At 41.4% G+C, this 12701-nt stretch overlaps 1 long non-coding RNA gene across 2 annotated transcripts in view; it reads left to right on the forward strand.

The window, feature by feature from the left end:
• LOC110137868 (uncharacterized) overlaps window positions 1-12701 on the forward strand; it is a 60334-nt gene that overhangs the window by 24193 nt on the left and 23440 nt on the right. The window contains exons 2-3 of one of the 2 annotated variants that reach the window (XR_011490699.1): window positions 900-1077; window positions 3641-3707. This is a non-coding gene — a long non-coding RNA (uncharacterized lncRNA). The remainder of the gene's footprint in view (window positions 1-899; window positions 1078-3640; window positions 3708-12701) is intronic. The other variant, XR_011490698.1, reaches the window with a different exon arrangement.

Here is a 12701-nt window from a genome sequence, read left to right on the forward strand (position 1 = left end):
AAAGTGAAAGTCACTCAGTCATGTCCGACTCTTTGTGACCCCATGGACTATATGATCCATGGAATTCTCCAGGCCAGAATACTGGAGTGGGTTGCCTTTCCTTCCTCCAGGGGGTCTTCCCAACCCAAGGATCAAACCTAGGTCTCCCATATTGCAGGCGGATTCTTTACCAGCTGAGCTACAAGGGAAGCCCTATTAATATTATAAGAAGCCAGTAAATGATAACTCTTACTTAGAAAATACGTCTATAAAATAGAGCAACTAATAGCTACCAACCCACCCACCCAAAGTTATTAGGAGGATTAAATTCATGAATGTAGAATTCAGTGCCAGATACTTGGCAAAAAGCAGATACAGAATGAGACTAGGTTCCCTCCCTCTAGTGACTACTGGGACCCCCCAGCCAGGGAGGTAATGTTATCTCAAGTTTAGGGGTACCAGATAAATTATAACACATCCAGTTAAATTTGTGTTTCAGACAAAGGATGAATAATTTTAGTATGTTTCATGCAATATTGGAGACATACCTATACTAAAGGGGATTCCCAGGTAGTGCTAGTGGTAAAGAACCCACTTGCCAATGCAGGAGACATAAGAGACACCAGTTCGATCCCTTTGTCAGGAAGATCCCCTGGAGGAGGGAATGGTAACCCACTTCAGTATTCTTGCTTGAAGAAACACATGGACAGAGGAGCCTGGCGGGTTATAGTCCATAGGGCCGCAAAGAGTTGGACACAACTGAAGCTACTTAGCATGTACACAAGCACTTATACTGAAAAGGTATTTGTTGCTTATCTAAAATTCAAATTTAATTGGGCATCCTATTTTTTTATTTGCTAAATCTAGCAATCCTACTGGCTTATAGCTAGAAAAGCTGAGATCAATAACTCTCATTTTAGCCTCTGACCCCAGGACCCTGGAAGACTGAATGTGAAATTTGAATTAGGATCCATACATGGTCTGTCAAGACATGCAGCTGTCTTTCCTCCAATCATACCAAAAAAGCAGCAAAAGGGAAAGAAAACAGAAGTCGAAAGGCTTCCCAACATTCCAACCACCTTGATTCCATCTGTAAGGGTGGGTGTCCAGTATTTATTATATTTATCCAGTCATGGAGCCCTAGAGAAGTGGCTTCACACAGTTTTCTCATCTGTGAAATGGGGGTGATAGTAATAGCAATTCAATCCAGATCAATATTGTGAGGAATAAATAAGGCAAAATTATAAAGTGGTTAGCACATTCCTAATCCTTGGTAACTGCTCAATGTTAGTTTTTATTAATATCCGTGGAGAGGCAGACACTCCAAATGCTGCAGTAGCTGGACCCATAGAAATATTAACAGAAGCAGTCAGCAATGAAGGAGAGAGTGGGGGGGGGGGGGGGAAGCTTTGCAGAAGTTACAACTGAAAAGAGTTGTGATAGAGGAAGTGGACTTTGCCAAGCAGACAAGGAGGAAAGGCTCCTATGCAGAGGAAGCAGCAAATGTAAGGAGACAAAGCAAAGAAGTAAAATGTAAAAGGAAATCTGCGTAGCTCAATACTGATGAAGAGTGAAATGGAGTTTGAAATTCTAAGGGCAAAGTGATAGGAGATGAGCCCAAAAAGACAGCCCCAGACAGGTTCTGGGTACCACATGAGGGTGTGACTCCTTCTGGGACCCTAAAATGAGGCTCAGTAGAGGAAGGAAGCAATGAGCTTCGCATGCGGACCCAGTCCATACCATCATAGTGGGGGAGATCAGAGGGCAAAAGTAAGATCGAGACGGGCTTCGACATTATTCCAAATGGCAAGACTCGGATTTGAAACAGTAGGGGTGAGCATGTGCACAAGAGAAAGGCTGAGAGAGAATCTTCTGATGTAAAGGAGAATAGAGACTGGATTTCCAGCTTCCAGCCAGAGTGAGAAGTTTGACCTACACAGTAAAACACTAGAAAAGTACATTATGCCCAAATATCTTCTTAATTCACAGCTTGAGTATGAACCTAATGCCTATAATAGAGGAAATGGGAATTTCTATACCCCTGAGAAGTACTGGAGCAACCACTGCTGCTCTAATTTTCCAGTTGAAGGTGCTAGGAGCTCATCCTAAAGGAAAGCAAGAAGAAGTAGCCAAGAAATTTGTCTGTAGTTATTCTATAAATGGTTCTAGCCCTAAGGCCAAAAAGAAAATTTTAATAACCTCTTAACCATCATGAATCTAATAAGATCTGCCACATATCCAGTCACTGGTCTGTGCCAAGCATTGAGTTAAATTTTTAAAATATTGCTTTATTCACACCACAATCCATTGAGGATTAGTAAAATCATATCCATTTTACAAATGAGAAAATTGAGGCTTTATTTTACTACCCATTCATCTAGTGAATGGGCGAGACCAAGGGACCCAGGGAACTGTGACTCTTAACTGCACTCTTAACTACCACACCAGAATTTAACATTTCCCAAACAACAACCCATCATGTGTACACCATCTATCCTATAATTTATTTCATGTTATTTTAAATTAAGTCCATGTTGACTCATATCCCAGAAATTCATAAACGTGAAAACAGTGAGTGTGTGCTGTCACTTCAGTTGTGTCCAACTCTTTATGACCCTATGGACTGTAGCCCACTAGGCTCCTCTGTTTATGGGATTCTCCATGCAAGAGTACTGGAGTGGTTTGCCATTCCCTTCTCCAGGAGATCTTCTCAACCCAAGGACCATTCTAGAACCAGGAATTGAACCTGGGTCTCCTGCATTGCAGGCATATTCTTTACCATTTGACCCACCAGGGAAGACTCAAAAGAGTTGTGCTTAGTAGCTCAGTTCTGTTTGACTCTTTGCGACCCCATAGACTCTAGCCCACTAGGTTCCTCCTGTCCATAAGACTTCCCAGGCAAGAATACTGAAGTGGGTAGCCATTCCCTTCTCCATTCTTCCTGACCCAAGGATGGAAACTGGGTTGCAGGTGGATTCTTCTGAGCCACCAGGGAAGCCCTTCTATATATGCACTATTTATGCTATATTATATGTTGAGCACAGTATATAAGAAATCAGCACAAAAGAGTACTTTTGTACTGAAGTTTTGTATGAAGTTCGAGATCAGGCAAACTGGTCTCTGGGGATAGAAACCAGAATAGTAGTTGCTTTTTGGAAGCAGGGAGTGAGGGGACAGACAGAAAAGAGTTGTGAAGAAACTTTGTAGGGTAACGGTAACGACTACGTTTTGATTGGGATGTTAGTTACACGTGTGTATACATTTGTCAGAACTCATCAAACTACAAACCTAAAATATGTGCATTTTATTGGATGTAATTATACTTCAGTTAGAAAAACAGAGGTCTCAAATTGGGGCTTTTGACATTATCTTCAAATGAGGTTCAACGTAGATGCACATAGATACACCTCATACAATTCCATATAACCTTAAAACAAGGCTGCCTTTTCTAAACATTTGCTGTACATAAGGATTGGTTATTTTGTATATAGCATGATTGTTTTATGTTGCTTATTTGTATAAATATTTTCATGCGTTAGATGTAAATATTTAAAATATGCTGTATTTTATGTTAAAATGAAATGTCTTGCTAGAATAAGTTCCAGAATCTCTCACTTAGATGTTTCAAAATCTTGTCGTTATATGTCTTCTTTTGTTTCAGTTCTTTTATCCAGAAGATGTGTTGATGATGAATACATCCGAAGTTGGCATCATATCCACATAGAAATGTAAGTGATGGTAAAAGCACCTTTTTAGATAGAAGATGTTATAGGAGTGTGGTTAATAATGTAGCATATAAAACACCTTCCTTATTTAAGAGCAAACAATCTCCTGATAAACCAAAACCTGGGATCATTCATTTATTCATTCACTCAAATGATATTCACTGAGTGCTTAGTTTCATCTTTGACTCCTGTGTTTTTCGTTTCTTATCTCCCTGCAAGACTTGAACATGTTTTTGTATTCTACTTTATCTATAGTATTTGTTTGTATCTCTTTGTGTTAATTTTTAGTGTTTGCTCTATGAATTTTTATATATGTAATATTCAATATTCATAGAATATGTTATATATTAATAATATTGATAGTATACTTATGAAATATATTAATGTTATATCATACTCATTTTAAGTGAATATATTATATATTATGTATTCAGCATTTATATAATATATGTGTGTATATATATATATGTATATATATGTCTACTAGTATCAACAGTTTATGACTTCCAGTAAACACAACCTAGAAATCTTACCAGTTATGTCCCTTTACCTTTTTCCCTTTATAATATATTTTTTGTAAATATTACCAATATGTACGTTGAGGACCACAGTAGACCATGTTTCAATCATTGAACACAGTTTTGAAAACCAAGAGGAGAATAATCTATTATATATACCCAGATTTTTACCATTTCTACTGCTATTTCTTTACTGCTGATTCTCCAGGTTTCTTTCTGTTGTCATTTCTTTTGTATGTGAAGAACTTTCTTTGGCAATATTTTTTAAAAGTAAGTGTCCCTGGTGATAGAGTGGAGGATGAGCTTACCCCTTCTTGTCTCACTCACTATATTAATTTCAACAATTCCATGTCTTTGAGAAGCTGGGTTTCTGAGACTGACCATGTTAAAAGACAAAACCAAACAAACAGGTACCTCACAAATAATCAATGTGGAAGATGAAATTGACAGTGATCAATCTGATTCCAAGGTTTGAGAAATCATGTAGGGTGCAACAAGCATACATATCCCATTAGTAAGTAACTGGATTTACTTAAGCATGAAATAATACTTTTTTTCTTCAAATTCATGAGTGTTATTTTTTTCAAATGATACTAACTTGTTAGGGCATAAATACTAACTTTTTTGAAGTGAATGACTTCATAAACACAATTGTGAAGGGCATAATGGAAAATTACCAAGATACTATGAACTGAGAAAGTTTGGGAACATCAAGTCTAGGAAAAAAGACCTATTCAAACCCAGAAGCAAACAGATGAATTAAACTGGAGAGAATTTGGAGGACAAACACGACTTTGCACTTTTGTAGAGTGTAAGAGGGAAAGAAACATAAAAACACAAAACAAAGCCAGTGTGCTGGTCCATTTTAAAAAAAAATCCGATTTGAGCTTTGTTAATGCAAAGCTCTTTATCTGAGGAGCTCAAAGAGCTTTATTACAGGTAAATATCCTTGTCTCCAGCTGCTAATAGGAGAGGCCAGGCCCAGGGAGATTAGGAGAGAATGCCTATTTAAGGTCACATAACAGTCAGTGACAAAGTGGAGACTCGTAGAGTGGTCTGTAATGGGATTTGTCTGCTGTCTATTGTATCAGCTAAGATGCTGGGCGTGAGAGGGCTGGGCTCCAGTGCAGAAGCCTCTGGGAGATTGGGCATCTTAGAATTGCAGCCTGCCACTGCAGAAGGGACTTTGTGGGTCCCTGGGTAGGACTCCCTTTGTTTGCCAGACCCTACACTGAGCCTCTGAGAGAGCAAGCAATTGTCCCAAGTCTGCACAACCTGTTTGTGGCAGAGCCAGAAGTAGAATGGAAGACTCCTAACATCTCCCTGATTCTCTCCGGAGTTTTCCTGGCTCTCAAGCGATTTGTCTAGGAAAACCTATTAAGGAAATTCAATTTCTCTAAAGCTGGCTGAATGGAGCTTGAGTTGGATCAAAGTTGGTATGGATTTGGAAGGAATTAAGAGAGAACTGGTAATGCACACAGACAGGATCAGAACCCTGATTCTGTCGAAGACTACTGCAGGACCAGGGGCAAGTGAACTTCAGTCTCTGTGCCTCTGTGATCTATAAGACATACCAAGGGGTCTGGGCCTCTGGATCCCTAAAGTGCTCTTGCTTTAGTAAAAATCCACTTATTGGTTGTAAGCTATCCAGACCTCGGTCTTCCATTCTGTAAAATGGGGGCACTGTTAGTTCCCATCTCATGGAGTTGTGGTCAGCTGCCAAGTGCCTGCATGTAATGTGCTTATCTTAGAGACTCGTGCCTAGAATTACTCAATCAGTGTTGGTTATTTTCATATTCAAGATAGCCACGGACATTCCAACATGAAATATTTGGGCTGGGCCCACCCATCTTCTATAATTTACCATTCTTTTATAATTTCTTCTAAATTCACACCAACGTTCAAGCTTTGGATCCAACTGGGAATGCCAGAGAAACTACAGAATATCCAGCTAAATTTGAATTCTAAATAAATAAAAAAGTAATTTATTTAATGCAAGTGTATCTGCAATATTACAAGAGATATACTAATATTTGTCCTCATTTCTCTGCATTTAAATTTACCCAGCATCTTGTATTTTTACGTGTTACATCATTCAATCCTAGCACTGTGCCAGATTTGTGTCTCCAGTTTTGGATCTGGATAAATGTTTGGCCCATCTTCCAGGCTTCCTTTGCAGAGCTAAGGCAGTTAGGATTTCATTTGTGGCTCTGAATTTTTTCTTGTCGTGAACACGAAGCCTGCAACATCCTCTCACAGTAGCTCAGCCATGCTGAAGTTCAATTATCCAAAATTTACCAGGACAATAGGTTATAATTAAAGGAGGAAGGATATTTATAACATAAACATTGACTTTGGTTGTTAGGCGTTATGTTGGCGCCTAATTCCAGAAACTCCTGGAAAAAGAACCCAGATACAGAGCATCAAAAATGTGAAACCAGAACCACCCAAAATTATAAGGACATTAAGATTCATGTAGATAAGATAGATGGAAAGAAGATCTGTAAGTGTTTAGATTCCAAGGGATGCAGCTAAGTAGCCAGGTCTGGAGGGCGTGCCAGCTTGCAAATTCAAAATGCTGAAACTTTTCTACATCAATATATTGTCCTGTCAAGTGGGTTAATAATACCTGCACACTTCTTCCTTATCTCCCCAACCTCTCCACTTAACCTTTGAAAAATAGGTCTCCAGGCTAGGAGTTAAAAGGACTGCTTTCTGGTTCTGAATAGCAGTAGACACATGATAACTTTTTGCCCCCGTCATACCAGGTTAACCCCCCCCCCCCCCCCCCCGCAATAGATAACTACCTGGCAGTGCCCCAGAGTCAAATGCTTTGTTGCATTGTATAGCTCCTTGCAAAAATCACTTACCTCTCAACCAAGTCTAGAGGCTGGTTGTACTTTCTCACCTCTTAGCACCATTCAAACTCTCATTTTAGAGAAGATGAGGCTATGAATCTGAAAGGAGCTGCAATATACATGAGGACATACAGGGTTAAACCCATATTTCATGTGGAAAAATGAAGAGGCAAGGGATGTAAGTGGAAAAATCCCCTCTCTGAGCCTCAGTTTCCACATCTATCAATTCAGTTCAGTTGTTCAGTCGTGTCCGATTCTTTGCAACCCCACGGACTATGGCACGCCAGGCTTCTCTGAACATCACCAGCTCCCAGAGCTTACTCAAACTGATGTCCATCAAGTCAGTGATACCATCCAACCATCTCGTCCTCTGTCATCCCCTTCTCCTCCTTCAATCTTTCCCAGCGTCAGGGTCTTTTCCTGATGAGTGAGTTCTTCGCATCAGGTGGCCAAAGTACTCGAGTTTCAGTTTCAGCATCAGTCCTTCCAGTGAATATTCAGGACTGATTTCCTATAGGATTGACTGGTTTGATTTCCTTGCAGTCCAGGGGACTCTCCAAGAGCCTTCTGCAACAACACAGTTCAAAAGCATCAATTCTTCAGCGCTCAGCTTTCTATCACATCCATACATGACTACTGGAAAAACCATAGCTTTGACTAGATGGACCTTTGTTGGTAAAGTAATGTCTCTGCTTTTTAATATGCTGTCAAGGTTGGTCGTAGCTTTTCTTCCAAGGAGCAGGCATCTTTTAATTTCATGGCTGCAGTCACCATCTGCAGTGATTTTGGAGCCCAGAGAAAAAAAGTCTCTCGCTATTTCCATTGTTTCCCCATTTATTTGCCATGAAGTGATGGGGCCAGTTGCCATGATCTTAGTTTTTTGAATGTTGAGTTTTAAGCCAACTTTTTCACTCTTCTCTTTCACTTGCATCCTTTAGTTCTTCTTTGCTTTCTGCCATAAGGGTGGTGTCATATGCAAATCTGAGGTTATTGATATTTCTCCCAGCAATCTTGATTCCAGCTTGTGCTTCATCCAGCCTGGCATTTCTCATGATGTACTCTGCTAATAAGTTAAATAAGCAGGGTGACAATATGCAGCCTTGACATACTCCTTTGGAACCAGTCTGTTGTTCCATGTCTAGTTCTAACTGTTGCTTCTTGACCTGCATACAGATTTCTGAGGAGGCAGGTCAGATGGTCTGGTATCCCCATCTCTTTCAGAATTTTCCAGTTTGTTGTGATCCACACAGTTTAAGGCTTTGGCGTAGTCATTAAAGCAGAAGTAGATGTTTTTCTGGAACTCTCTTGCTTTTTCTATGATCCAGTGGATGTTGGCAATTTGATCTCTGGTTCCTCTGTCTTTTCTAAATCCAGCTTGAACATCTGGAAGTTCTTGGTTCACATACTGTTGAAGCCTGACTTGGAGAATTTTGAGCATTACTTTGCTAGCGTGTGAGATGAGTACAGTTGTATGGTAGTTTGAACATTCCTTAGCATAGCCTTTCTTTGGATTGGAATGAAAACTGACCTTTTCCAGTCCTGTGGACACTGCTGAGTTTTCCAAATTTGCTGGCATATTGAGTACAGCACTTTCACAGCATCATCTTTTATGATTTGAAATAGCTCAACTGGAATTCCATCACCTCCACTAACTTTGTTTGTAATGATGCTTCCTAAGGACTTCACACTCCAGGATGTCTGGCTCTAGGTGAGTGATCACCTACAGCGGAGACGTGGGTCAGCAGTGGCCTGCTGCAGGATCGGGGGCACTGAGTCCAGCAGTGTGTGCATGGGACCTTTTGAAGGAGGTCGCCATTATCTTCATTCCTCATCTGTAGAATGGGGCTAACTCTACATCTTTTGCAGGGTTATTCTCAGCACTTGGATGAGATGTTGTAATACAGATATAGCTCTTAATGCAATGCACAACTGTTTTAATTGCCATAAGGAGTGAAAAGTGGAAATGTTAGTTGCTCAGTTGTGTCCGACTTTTTGCAACCCCCTGGACTATAGCCCGCCAGACTCCTCTGTCCATGAAATTCTCCAGGTAAGAATACTGGAGTGGGTTGCTGTTTCCTATTCCAGGGGATCTTACTGACCCAGGGATCGAACCTGGGTCTCCTGCATTGCAGTCAGATTCTTTACCATCTGAGCCACCACCATGCAATGCATTACTGCTTTAATTGCCATAAGTAGTGTATACATGTAAATAAATACTGTAACTTTTTCAGATCCCTTTGAAAACTAGCCATTAAAGAATCTGTCAAGAGTGAGGTAAGTCAGAAAGATAAAAACAAATATCGTATATTAATGCATATATATGGAATCTAAAAAAATGGTACTTATGAATCTATTTGCATGGCAGGAATAGAGACACAGATTAGAGAATGGACTTGTGGACACAGTGTGGGAAGGAGAGGGGGAGACGACTTGAGAGACATACATACACTACCATGTGTAAGATAAATGGCCAGTGGGAAGCTGCCGTGTTACACAGGGAGCCCGACCTGGCACTGTGTGATGTCTTAGAGGGGTGGCATGGCAGAGAGATAGGTTGGAGGGAGGCTGGAGAGGAGGGGATCTGTGTGTACATACGGCTGATCCACACTGTTGTACAACAGAGACTAATACAACATTGTCACGCAGTTACACTACAAGTAAAAATGAATTTAAAACAAAAAGAAGGTCAAACAAATAGTAAATACAGAATCTCTGTCCTACTGTTTATCCTGTCAATGTACTGTGTATCTATTTGTAGATAGATAAGGATGTATATACATATATTTGCATATATCTATATATATGACATTTTTGAGGTGTCCCAGGTGGCGCTAGTGGTAAAGAAGCTGCCTGCCAATGCAGAAAACATGAGACACGAGTTCAGTCCCTGAGTCGAAAAGATCCCTTGGAGGAGGGCATGGCAGTGCACTCCAGTATTCTTGCCTGGAGAATCCCATGGACAAGAGGAGCCTGGAGGGCTACAGTCCATGGGGTCACGGAGTCGGACACGACTGAAGCGACTTGGCACGCAGCATGCACGCGTGACATTGTCTCTTCTCTTAGAGACACAATCAATTTCGTAAGTATATTAAATCTATTATGTTGAAACATGTTGAATAGATTAGTGCATTAAATAGATTAAACAAAAGGAAGGAGGCAGATGAAGTCTAAGTTCATTTCCTCAGCTTCTCTAGTTTTTGACATGGCTACAGAACTAGCAGTTGGGCATAAAATAGTTGTATTTACTGAGCCTCGGTGCTTCTCACCTCCCTCCCTGCCTGCCTGCCTGCTGTCCTTTCCACCTATGCTTCTTTCTTGGCAATCGGAGGCTTCTTTCCCAGCTTGAACCCTGGGAGATTTCCAGAACCTTTTTACTTAAACATATATTGACCTAGGCCTTACTTCCCTGAGTAAATTATGCCATAGGCAGCAATCTCCAGGTCATAAATTAGCCCACAACCCCATGCAATTGTCTGCTAATGATGCAGACGGTGAAACTGCATCTTCATGGAACTGGCCGGACAAGAGTCCTCTAAATTTTGTTGGCTGACAGCTCCCTCTCTCCCCCTCACCTGGCTGGCTTTTCTATGCCTCTCTGTCTGGTTTCATCTTTATCGTCCCTCATGTGTTCATGCCAAAGATAAAAGGACTCCATCAAGGAAGCCAGGGAAAGAGAAGGGTTGACATCAGCACCCAACCCCTAAGAAGTGTTCGGTACGTATTTGTTGAGTGAACAGATGCACATAAAGAGCGGGGCACGATGTTGACTTTGATGGTTGTTGGTATTCTCCTTATCCTGGCAGTTCCTTAAGGCCAAGACAGAGTCTGGCCTGGCCTTAAAGAAACCATCCTGGTTTCTCCAGGGTCTGCAATAGGGCTTGCCATTCAAAACACCGTCAATCCACTGGGGAATGGATGGATGCTAGGGGCATTCTGGGAATCAAAGTGTCTCCCTTCTATGGACCACTTGTAACCTTCTCTTGAGCTGTTTAGGTGTGCTGAGTTGAGGTCAGGTACATGTATTGGCTCAGTGAATATTCAAGTCCTTGTCTCTCTCTCTCCTTTGAAATTTAAAGGAATTCCTTTATATCTGTGTTATCATCTCATTTCAAGAAATCAAGGGAAAGAATCCTCGAATATGGGTTTCATTTGATGAATTTTGTGAGTGTTAATTATTGTTGTTCAGTTGCTAAGTCACGTCTGATTCTCTGTGACCCCATGGACTGCAGCATGCCCGGCTCCCTTGTCCTTCACTATCTCCTGGAGTTTGCTCAGATTCATGTCCATTGAGTTGGTGATGCCATCTAACCATCTCATTCTCTGCTGTCCGCTTCTCCACCATACTCCTGTAATCCTCACAACTATACAAGATGCGGGCCAGAAGTTACCGACAGAGAAACCGAGGGTCAAAGTGATTAGATAATTTGACTGAGGTTGGCAGAACTGGTCAGGGTGTGAATTTCTACTCAGATATGCCTAACTCCAGGATAGACCACTCAGCCACTGCCCTGTTCACAGAGGCAGTGGCGTTTGGTTTTGTTTCTTTAAGCTCTTAACTAGGGATTTCCCTGGCGATCCAGCATGGGACTTCAGCCTTCCAATGCAGTGGGTACAGGTTCAATCCCTGGTCTGGGAGCTAACACCCCATGTGCCTCAGGGCCAAAAAACCAAAACATGAAAAAAAAAAAAAAGAAGAAGCAATATTGTAACAAGTTGAGTAAAGACTTCGAAAATTGTCCAGGTCAAAAAAAAAATCTTAAAAAATAAATAAATGAATAATAAAAGTTGTTAACTTGAATCCATAGACCTGCCCCGCCCCCACCCCACCAAGGCAGCCAGTGATGGAGTGTGTCAGGGAGCTTGGGAGCCCTTTGAAATCACATTCACACACGTCTCTGTTTGCATGCAAGTTTTTCTGAAAGAGACTTCATAGCTGTCAATAGATTATCACGGGGGTCCATGATGCCCACATTACAAACCGTTGGCTAGAGCAGAAGCAGAATGGAAATGTAGGTATTAAGAAGCATTGAGCAACATGCGAACTATCCCACGGGTGAAACTAGTCCATACTCTACCACTGGATACACACTTCTCTTCGTTTTTGAAATCTGGTCCTTAAGTCCTGGCTGTTTTCTTTAGCCAAAACTGAATAAGCAAAGGAGCCACTGGAAGCTGTAAATATTAGAGGAAACAAAAAGCAAAGTCAGTGGGGCCCAGCATTCCTCAGGCCTGGAAGAACAGGAGTCACCCAGCTTGCCCTAGGATCAAAGGAACGAGGCAAACCCTTCATCACCCGGCTTCCACATCAGCACTGTTTAGGGCAGGAAGATGTCAAGGGGGAAGGTTTTCTTTGAAGTGTCAAGATAAGAACCATCTCCACCTCCCTGAGTGTGAAAGTGATTCCTCCAGGAGCCAGGGGAGGGTGTGAGGCATTTGGCTGTCTGTACAAGAGCTGGGAGGAACTTATCGGCGGAGGCAGACACCTTGGTGGCTCCAGGCTGTGTCTGGACCCAGCTGAAGATCTCCTGTGGGCATCAGTCCTTAAAAATATATGAAACGCTGAGCCACACTGCCGTGTTTCCAATGGTGTCCCATTTAGAGTTGTGTCTACGGTGGCTTTA

Source organism: Odocoileus virginianus, chromosome 12 (genome assembly GCF_023699985.2).
Source record: "Odocoileus virginianus isolate 20LAN1187 ecotype Illinois chromosome 12, Ovbor_1.2, whole genome shotgun sequence".
Lineage (NCBI taxonomy): Eukaryota > Metazoa > Chordata > Mammalia > Artiodactyla > Cervidae > Odocoileus > Odocoileus virginianus.